This window comes from Copadichromis virginalis, linkage group LG18 (genome assembly GCF_057382275.1).
Source record: "Copadichromis virginalis isolate Kocher_CV1m ecotype Utaka linkage group LG18, C_Virginalis_male_GT1.1, whole genome shotgun sequence".
Lineage (NCBI taxonomy): Eukaryota > Metazoa > Chordata > Actinopteri > Cichliformes > Cichlidae > Copadichromis > Copadichromis virginalis.
In genome coordinates, this window is record NC_140635.1 from 20422417 (window position 1) to 20432781 (window position 10365).

A 10365-nucleotide genomic window follows, 5' to 3' on the forward strand; every position below is an offset into this window, starting at 1 on the left:
TCGCTCTCACACACACACTTTTAAGCCCTGTCTTTGGCTGTGGTGCATCCTACAGGAATATCTAAGATGTAAGTTGAGACACTGCCCAGGGCAAAGTCTTCACTGCATAGCGCGTCAGTCAGAAAGTGAAACATCACAGGATTTTCTGTAGCAAATGTGAAGAAAGTGTAGGAGCCTAAGGAAGGGATGGAGATAAAAAATGAGCCAAGAGAAAGGGAGTGTGTGTGTGTGTGTATATATATATATATATGATAAAACATACAGCCCATTATCTTTAGCAGAAGGTACCTTCAGGACACGCACACACCCACACTCACGCACATTTACATTTGGCACACAAGTACACTGGATACTGTTACTGTAGCACCAGTGCAGCTGGACACAGAGATTGATGGGCTCCTTTCTAAATTCAGAGAAGGTGCCAGGGGCATTTAGGGCAGACATACTCTTTCTGCATCTCTGTCACATGCGCACACTTTGCTGTAGCACCCCCATTAATGGTGGGGAGATGGGAAAAGATGAAAAGCAAAGAGACAAAAGGAAGTGAAATTACTCTGTGCACAGTGAAGGGAGGAGACCATGGTTGGTCCTTGCCATTTTTTTTGTCATGATCATTTTGTCACTTTTCGTGGGTTTATTAATCATTTTAGCTCACCCACGTAGGCCCACGGTGTGTGACCAGTTGGACATGAAACCAATATGCACACTCAGTCAGTGGCAGATTTTTACCACTGCTTGTGAGTCTAATGATGAAGTCAACAAGTCTGTATCTTAATTTCCTCCTATTATAAATCTGTGCTTCCCAATCCAAGCCCTTTTTACTTACCACCCCCTAATGAAGCAATACGTAAGATTCCTCTTCAAACCTTAATTAAAATTGCCACTACAAGGGGGCAACATTGTACCAATACGATTTAGCGTGGCTGTAAAGCAGAACATGGGGCTATTCCACATGAATTTGTGAGATACTAACATTTACTCTTTTTTTTTTTTTTAATGATACAGCCATGTCTTTTTGTAATTCATTTTCAAAGACTGTAGGTATAGCTCCAGGCCGGAAGAGCTATACACATTATTACATACACAATATTAAATAAAAAGATAAGAAAAAAGCTTAAATGTAAATTAGCAATAGTTTTTAGACTTTGCGGTGCAGCTATGCACTCACCAGCCTCTTTATATGGTCAGCTGCTTGTTAATGCAAATATGTATTCAGCCAATCATATAGCATTAACTCAGCATGGTCAAGATAACCTGCTGAAGCTCAAACTGAGCATCAGAATGATGAAGTAAGAAGATTTAAGGGACCTTGGTGATTGGCAGGGGCGGCAGAAAAATTTTGGTGGTGTGCCACTACAATATTTTTAGTAGCCCCCATACGGCCACCCCTATGAAAAAATTTTGGAGGCACTCCTGGTTGTTGGTACCAGCCGTGGTGGACTAAGTATTTCAGAAACTACTGATCTGCTGAGGTTTCCCCACACAACTATCTCTAGAGAGAATGGTCCAAAAAGAGAAACTATAGTAAGTGAAAACGAGAATCGACAGAATGCTTTGAGCTGATAGGAAGACAGAAATAACTCAAATAACTACTTGTTACTTCCAAAGTATCCAGGAGAGCATCTCTGAATGTATAACACTTTGAACCTTGAAGCAGATGGGCTACAGGAGCAGAATATCACAGCAGATGCCACTTCAGTCAGCTAAGAACAGAGGAAATTGAGGCTAAAATTAACCAGACTCACTGAAAGTTGACAATAAAAGACTGGAAAAAGGTTCCCTGGTCTGATGAGTCTCGATTTCTGCTGCAACAATTAGGTGGTAGGGTCCGAATTTGGTGCAAACAACATAAAAACATCCTGCCTTGTATCCTACACTGGGTCAGGGGATATATTTTCAGCACACGTTGATTATTAACCAAGCATCGTTTAAAGTATTACACTGTAAAACCCAACAGTGCATCTTACTAAAAGAAGTAAGTTGTTCTTACTCAGTTCTGAAAAATAGTTAAAGTAACTTTCATCAAGTGTGTTAGGTAGACCCAAAAGTATACATATGATATAATAACTTTATTGTAATAAGTACACATTATGTTTTTGTAACGTTTTAAGTACTGTTGCTTTAAACTGTTTAAGTTGTGCTAATTCATTTGTATTAGTCATCATCCACAGCCCCGCCCCCAGTGTTTTGCCTGGACTTGTCGGCCATGAGACAGGAGCCTCGTCAAGAGAGTGGAAAGTACAAGATAAAGTTATTTTTATGTTTTTTTGTTAATGCTTACTTCTAGCATACAAAACGTACATTTATCAGACTGCTTTGTTTTAGTTGTACTTCGTTGTAATTTATCAGACTACTTTGTTGTAGTAGCTCGTAACTTAGCTTGCCAGCACACAATTCCCGCCTAGCGCTGTATGGAGTCTGCCTTCACAATTTAAAAAATTAACGGTTGGTGGCTTGTTTCAATCAATAGTTGGTAAGTAGTCTGATTTTTGCAAACTGCATGCCACAAAACCTTTGGTAAAATCAGTGTTTACGCTTTTCTGAGTCTGACCTTTATCAAGTTCAAATGTAGCCTACTTTTGACACAGTGAAAATAGTAGAAAATTTATTTAGTGTTAATTTTAAGAGTTTAACGGACAAGTTCGCCTTCACAAATTTTGAATATGATGGTTAGTGGCATTTTAGTCGCGAAATAATTTACCTTTTCAAAGCTGCACTGCACCAAACCTAAACGTTTCTGACTCTGTACTTTCCAAGGGTTAGCCTATTGTGTACTTCACTTGTGTAAAATTGCTTTATTATTTTATAACGTATAGAGTAGTTGACCAACCTGAATTGAAAATGAACTGTAGTGCAAGAATAAATCTTACTGTTTTCCAAGCTTGTGTTATTCAGATTGACTGTTTTTAAGTGAAGTAAAAGTAAAAACTGTTCTGCTAGCTTTCTGTCCTCATGGCTTTTGTGTTATTACAGTCTGACGATTGAAGGAGCAGTAGCATGCCGAGAGATCATCCAGCACTGCACTAAAGACAACCAGTAAAGGTGATTTTAAAACGATTTGGTATCAAAATGTGGAATTGCAAGTTGTGTAGTTTGTCTAGTTTTTCTACTGCCATAAAAGTCATGTTGTTGAAGCATTATCGGCTCAACCATGGTCAGTACTCCACAATTTCACCCTTACCCTGTCTCTACAACACATGCATGTGTACATTTAATACATTTAATTCATTAAAGATACACATGTCAACAATGCACACTCCCACGCAAAGAAAAGACGGTTCTTATCCAGATTTGAATAATTATGGATTTTGTTGCTCTATGTGTAATTTTAAGCAGCCATTTATTGAAAGCCAAATGTTTATCCATCTGAGGGGGCATTTAAAACGAAAAGAAACTGTTCCATGTCCTTTCAAGAACTGCAATTTTAAAACCAATGTCTACTCAACCTTCAATGCCCACAAATGCAGAGACCACCAAAATTCAACAAGTTACAATGAAGGCATTGTGCAAAGTGTTATAAATGTAGAACAAAAAGATGACATGCAGCTTGATTCAATAGAGTCATCAGATGACAATCAAGTGGCATCCACCAGTGAAATCAGTGGAATTGAGGGTTTAGAAGAGCAGTTGCAATACAATCTGGCTGGATTTTTCTTGAAAATGCAGACCCTTCTCCATGTGTCCCAGAGAGCAACACAGGAGATTATTGAGCATATTGATCAGTTGTTTTTGTTATCACAACCTTTGGTTAGAAAATCAGTTGTAGATATACTGAAAAAGCACAACTGTACATATACGGACAAACTGGTGGATGAGATTTGTCAGGCAGTTTCTGATAGTAATGTTTTACATAAATGTGTCACATCTGAAGGACCACTATCTACAGCAAAGAGGAGGAAATCATATTATGAAGAAAATTTTCCATATGTCAAACCTGTGGAGTATTTAATTGAATCGTCAAAGCACACTTATATGTATGTGCCTATTCTCACATCTTTGCAATTGTTGTTGAAAAAAAATGATGTGCTTGAAGAAATTAAACAAGCACCCACACAGATTCCTGGACATTTCATGTCATTTTGTGATGGATCCTACTACCAGGAAAATGTTCTACTGTCACAAGAGGGACAGAAATTGTCAATGATACTTTATGTGGATGATTTTGATCACAAACCCACTTGGTACCTCAAAGAAAATACATAAAGTCTTTGCAGTTTATTGGACACTGGAAAACTTTCCAGTTAAATCTTGTTCTGCTCTACACTGCACCCAGCTTGCTCTGCTGTGCAATTCCAATGATGTACGCCAGTTTGGGTGTAAGGAAATGCTGTCACCACTCTTAAATGATCTGAAAACTCTTGAAGAAGTAGGTGCCTACATTGAGGCTCTTGGTGAATGTCTTAAAGGCACTGTCTACTCTGTTGTGGCAGACAACCTTCTGCCCATGGACTTGCTGGTTTCAATGAGAGTTTCAGGTCTACATATTTCTGTAGGTTTTGTCATGCCACCCAAACAGAAATGCAAACAGAAAATGCTGTTACAGGGAATTATGTAATGAGAACAAAAGATGCTCATGATAATTATTGTGCAAGAGCTTCAGAATGATGACATTAAGGAAAACTATGGTGTTAAAAACACCTGTGTTCCTTCTGACCATCTCTCTTTCTTTCATCCTGTCACAGGCTTCCCACCTGACTTCCTACACGACCTGTTTGAAGGTGTCATTTCAGTGGAGTTGGCACATTGTTTAAAGGTTTGATTTCTAAGAGATATTTTAACTTAGAAGACTTAAACAGAGCAATTCTGCACTTTCCATACCAACATTCTGACAAAGTTAATCGCCCTCATCCAATAACCTCAAATTTTGCCAGGTGAGGGACCATGGCCAGCACTCTTTCATGAGACACAGGTAAGTACAACTACGTATATAACATTTGCTGCTCATATAGTATGCTGTGTTTTGCTTATAATATTTTTGGAATTCTCTTCAGCTCTACTTTGAATTTCATCGGATCACCAATCAGAATCTGCCACATGTGTTTTATGCTGCGCTGGATGATTATGCTCCTCAGCTGACTGGACTTTACAAAAAGAGGAAAACTGGACGGGTCGGTGAAAGGATGGAGCAGCTTTTGTCGGCATATGGAAAACAGGTATTTAAAAGATACTAATTATTATTCTGCTTGCTTGGCAGTTGCCATTGTTATGTGTTTGTTTATTTATATATATATATATATATATATATTAGGGGTGCAACGATATTCGTATCGATATTGAACCGTTCGATACAGTGCTTTCGGTTCGGTACGCATATGTATCGAACAATACAACATTTGTAATTTATTTTATCAATTTTCCTTCTGACGATGCTGTCTGTGTGGAGCGCTCAGTGAATCTGTGTTCGACTACTCCGCCTAGGCTGCACTGTCGAGCGCAGATCCACTGAGCGCTCAACACAGACAGCATAGTCAGAAGGAAGAGCGCAGGGCAAGCTAGCGAGACAGAAGTTAAGCTCTACTTGCAACAGGCAAATTGAACGTCATTCAGATCTGGCGTTTGGAATTATTTTGGTTTTCATGTGACGTATGACCCTGAAGGTAAGCGAGTCATGGACTAAAGTAAAACAGTATGTTGGATGTGCCATGCAATGCTCAATTACATTGGTGTGAACTAGTGTGTTAGCGCAGTTAGCTCGTTAAGGTGTTGGCCGTCTAGCCCCATGCACGGAGCGATCGGCGGTAGCTCGTTAACGGAGATTTGCCGTGTTGTGGCGTTAAGGTCATTTCAACGAGATTAACCTGAAAGCACTAGCGGGAACACAACGAATATGACTGCACATTTACGCCGACATCATCCTAGTGCAAAGACAAAAACAACAAGCATGCTACTAACTTTAGCCGAGTCATTTAGACAGCTGTTAGCACGTGATTCTCCTTATGCTGCTGAGAATATAGCCCAGAAGAAGCGGATAGTATAGCTTTTATTTTGGAAAGAGACATTTCTCTGTAATAAACTCTCTTTTCCAAAGATGAGTGATTCCTCAATCAGATACAGGGCTTGCAATATCGCTAGCCCGACGTCCTGGGGCTAGCGATTTTTTTCAGTCGGGCTACCAAAATCTATCTCTTCCCTGCCCGTCGGGCTATTGTAGGAAAAATATATGTCAATGCTTCTGCATTCTTTCAGAAATGTAGCTGGGTAATTATGTCATTGGCATCGGTGAGTCACTGTCAATATGTGACATATTGAAGTCGCGTTTGAATTTGCGCTTGTTTTTTTGCTTTCACTTTGCAATCGCGCGAACTGTGTATAGAGAGCGACAGCACTGATCTGTGAGTGATGATAATTTGTGCACCAATTCCTCTGACATCGTCTTATTAATCGTTAGCTTACTATGCAAACATGACAAGTGAAATCTCCCGCAGCAAGCTTAAACATGTGAGAGGTTGATCGCGCAGAGAATCGCTGAGCTTATGTGAGTGCATGTGTAAAAGCATTTCAGTTCTGCTGAGCCAAATAAGACAGGTCAGGGTGAAGAAGTGACAGCCAAAGAAAAGCTTACCACAAAACGGAGAAGTTATGACAAATCAGACTATAAGGCAAAAAGAAAGTGCAGCTTTATGGTTTCATGGACAAAAGAATTTCTGTGGCTGCAATATGATGAGCTAAATAACCAGGGCTGCACATAAGTGGTCCGCAGGTGCGCATTCGCTGTCAAAATAAAAAACACGCACAAGGGTTAGGGTTAAATTTAAAAACTGTACCTTTGAGTTAAAATATATATTTATAATTTTAATAAATGACAAATTAAAAAGGCATGAACATTTTTTTGTATGGAAAAAATATCGAACCGTGACACCAAAGTATCGAAGCGAACCGAACCTATATATATATATATATATATATATATATATATATATATATATATATATATATGTATAAGGACACAAACGACATCTATGCAACTAGAACAGCAGTTCTGGCCGGCCTACCAATGTACCTCAGAGATTTTCAAAACATGCAAGGTACTTTGGTATTACAATAATTTGCACATTTGAATTTAAAAAAGGTTGAAAGGAGTTTATAAGTCATCTGGACTTGGGTTGAAAGTTGAAGACGTGAAGTTGAATGACTTATAAACTTCTTTCATCCTTGATTTGACTACCTGGATGAATGAAAAATGAACCTTCACTGTCAACTTAAAACATGTTATGATATATAGAATTTGAAAAACTGAAGAAAGGTGCCTGAACATTTGTATTTATGCTTTTAACAGAGATATTACAGATGAATAATTGTGCACTCTGTATTATATCTTAGGGTGAAATTGAGTTCTATGAAGCCATAGAATTGCTCTGGTTGCTGATGTCGATGAAGAGGAGGTGCCTGGAGGAGTTCCTTTCTCACCACGCCAAGTGTTCATAGAACTTGAAGATCAGTTTGTTATGACTCATCACTCATGGACTGATGCCCTGGTGTCTTTGTTTGGGCTAATCTATGCTCTGCATCTGAGCTATCCTATGAAGTATACTGGCTTTTTTGAGTTCATTCAAGTAGTGTTGCTGAAGCTAGACGATGAGAGAAAGCAACTAAAACCAAAATTGCAGACACTAAAAAATGAGCTTGTGCAGATGATGTTTGTTTTTCACTGGTCACTATATTCGTGCTTTTTCAGTTATCTGTGAATGGCTTCAATAGTTTTATTTGTTCTGGGTAATTAGCTTTCTAAAAGGCAATGTGGAGAAAGCTAAGAATAAGGAGAAAATCCATATTTGACGTTTTGTTTGTGATTGAAAAAAATCTTCACATAGTGTGTAATCTTAAGCTTATTTCTAAAAACATATTTTAGTTACATGGAAATCTTTTGCGAGATAACTGATAATTAGTCAATATGTACAGTATACTTTCATGCTTTATTTTTTAATTGTGTGATGAGTGCCAGTTCACTCGAGGTCTGGGCAAAACTGTTGCGAAGCCACAAATACCTTTGAGAATACTTTTTGTTAGTGACATCCTTAGTTCAGCTGTTTTCTATAGTTGCATTGCTGTAGTGCATGTGATTTCATTATTATACTAAATGTTACTTAAAATTGTGATTGTTATGGCTCTAATTGCCTCTAGACTATTGTTTTTTTATGATGTACACCTATGTATCAGGTCTACATGACTAAATTTGTGTTTTGTACATTTAATCGATTTTCAAAATGCTACAAAAAACATTCAAAATTCCCTAAAAGTGCAAGTTTTAAAATGCCTAATTATTTGTTATTTGATAATAGCTTTAGCAGTCATAGGTTATGACTGAAAGTATGGTTGTATTCATTCTGTATTTTCTCTGCAGTTAAAGTTAATAAAAACTGAATGGAAAGAATAATAGCTTGGTTTTGTGTTAATAGTACTTGAACCATTTGGTGCAATCGGTTTCCCCAATTGGATTAAGTTGTTTAAATACAACCATTTAAGTTAATTTAACTTAATTTGAATATGGGCATGTAACACTTTAAATAAGTTTGAATAAATACAGCATCTTAGTACAAGAAATTTAATGGTTTAAGTTGAAACATACTAAATACAATGAGTAAATAAACATAATGCATTTGAGTTACATTATCATATTTGCTTTGGGTTCTTGGGACTCTAATAAAGTACTTAAATAACCCCAAACTGTTTAAGTTATAAAACTTGAATCAATTGGTGCAATCGGTTTCCCCAAATCATTTGAGTTAACTTAACTTGTCAGGTTTTACAGTGTAGGTATTGTTGCTGACAATGTCCATCCCTTTATGACCAAAGTGTATCTTTTGATGGCTGCTTCCAAGCAGGATAACACACTATGTCATGAGACTCAGATCAACTGAAACTGGTTACTTGAACATAAAAATGAGTTTGCGGTAATCAAATGGCCTCCACAGCCACCAGATCTCAATCCAATAGAGCACCTTTGGGATGTGCTGGACAAGGAAATTCGCTTTATGGATGTGCAGCTGACAAATCTGCAGCAACTGTGTGATGAAGAATTAAAACAGCTCTGATGGCAAAAGAAGGTCCAACCCAGTACTAGCAATGTGTATCTAATAAAGTGGCCGGTGAGTACATAATACACTGTTATTTGTAAATGGATTGTTTTTAAATTAACATTTAGCAAAGCTGCTTTCAGCTTTTCACATGTAGTTAAATTGCTCCCATGTAATTAACATTAGGATAAAGTAAACAACAACATTTTAACATGCAAAGATATTTTTTTAATGATAACAAATAAATGAGAAGTATTTTTGACAGTAAACACCAATTAGATTGCAAAGCACAGTGGCAATTTTGACGTAAATGTTTTTGTTTTTTACCTTCTGGTAAATGCAGTCTGCAGCCTTCACTGAGTGGGGTGAAGCAGTTCATTATCAGCCATTGGTTTACATTATTATGCATGCAGCAGAGGTTTAGAAGTTTTTTAATAAGAGGTTTTAAATATCAGGCATTTCAAACATTTGCTTTTTTTCGTGCCAGCAGCCTTCACTGAAATGCCACTTACAAAACAAAACAGTCTGAAAGCGCTGAAGTTGTATGCGCTGCAAAAGACAAGTTCTCAAAAATAATGAAGTCAGTGCAGGCTATGAAAAACTATAAAAACATCAGTCGGACAACTTTGATGTGGCAGGGACATTTGGAGCAGAGTTCTTTTTCTGCGGGCTGCCGTTTGTTCTACAGGAAGTTCATTACTGTCCTATCAGCTACATAACAGATCAATAGCTGTCTGGAATCACTTTCTCTCCGTGTGTCTGAGCATGTGTGTGCGTGACAGAGAGTATCTGAAAGAGAGGCAGAAAGAGAGGGCATGTGTTTCGGTTTGAAAGACACAACTTTAACCGTCACAGGCGGAGCTGTCCTCGAGGCTCGGGTGGGCGGGATAGAGGGAGGGATGCTGGGAGAGATGGACGCATGAATGACAGGAGTGGAGGAGGGGGGTTTGCTTTCGTGATCAGAGCTTTGACATCTGTAAATTTAATTAAAACAGTATGTGTGTGTGAGTGTAAGTTAGATTGCATGCGTGTGTGTGCTCCCATTTCTGGCCGCCTGCAGGCACAGCGCCGCTCTATCGATGGTTTGTCCTTCATTAGTCGGCCCAAGGTTGACTAATATTCATAATGGCACATGCACATTTCCTCTTTTTCACTCTACCTCAAATTTTCTTATTTATCTTCATTTTTATGCATCTAATCCGTCCTTGATTTCCTTCCACTTTTTACACATTTCCAGTGAATATGAAATTCTTTCATAATTCACGCTGTAATGATAGCACTCACTCTTAATTGTCTCCTGTCACAACCCACGCTGGACCGTAAGGGGGCACTCTGCATATCTATATTAAAG

General features: G+C 38.2%; 1 long non-coding RNA gene across 3 annotated transcripts; it reads left to right on the plus strand.

Moving 5' to 3' along the window:
* The first annotated feature begins 1925 nt into the window (after window positions 1-1925).
* On the plus strand, window positions 1926-5183 carry LOC146687737 (uncharacterized). 3 transcript variants are annotated; one of them, XR_014916461.1, is made up of 6 exons: window positions 1926-1975; window positions 2159-2473; window positions 2974-3042; window positions 4683-4753; window positions 4872-4909; window positions 4992-5183. It is a non-coding gene; the product is annotated as an uncharacterized LOC146687737 (long non-coding RNA). The 3 variants fall into 3 exon arrangements; XR_014916460.1 differs by lacking the exon at window positions 1926-1975 and having other exon boundaries at window positions 2037-2473; window positions 4992-5178; XR_014916462.1 differs by lacking the exon at window positions 1926-1975 and having other exon boundaries at window positions 2037-2238; window positions 4992-5178.
* The last annotated feature ends 5182 nt before the right edge of the window (window positions 5184-10365 follow it).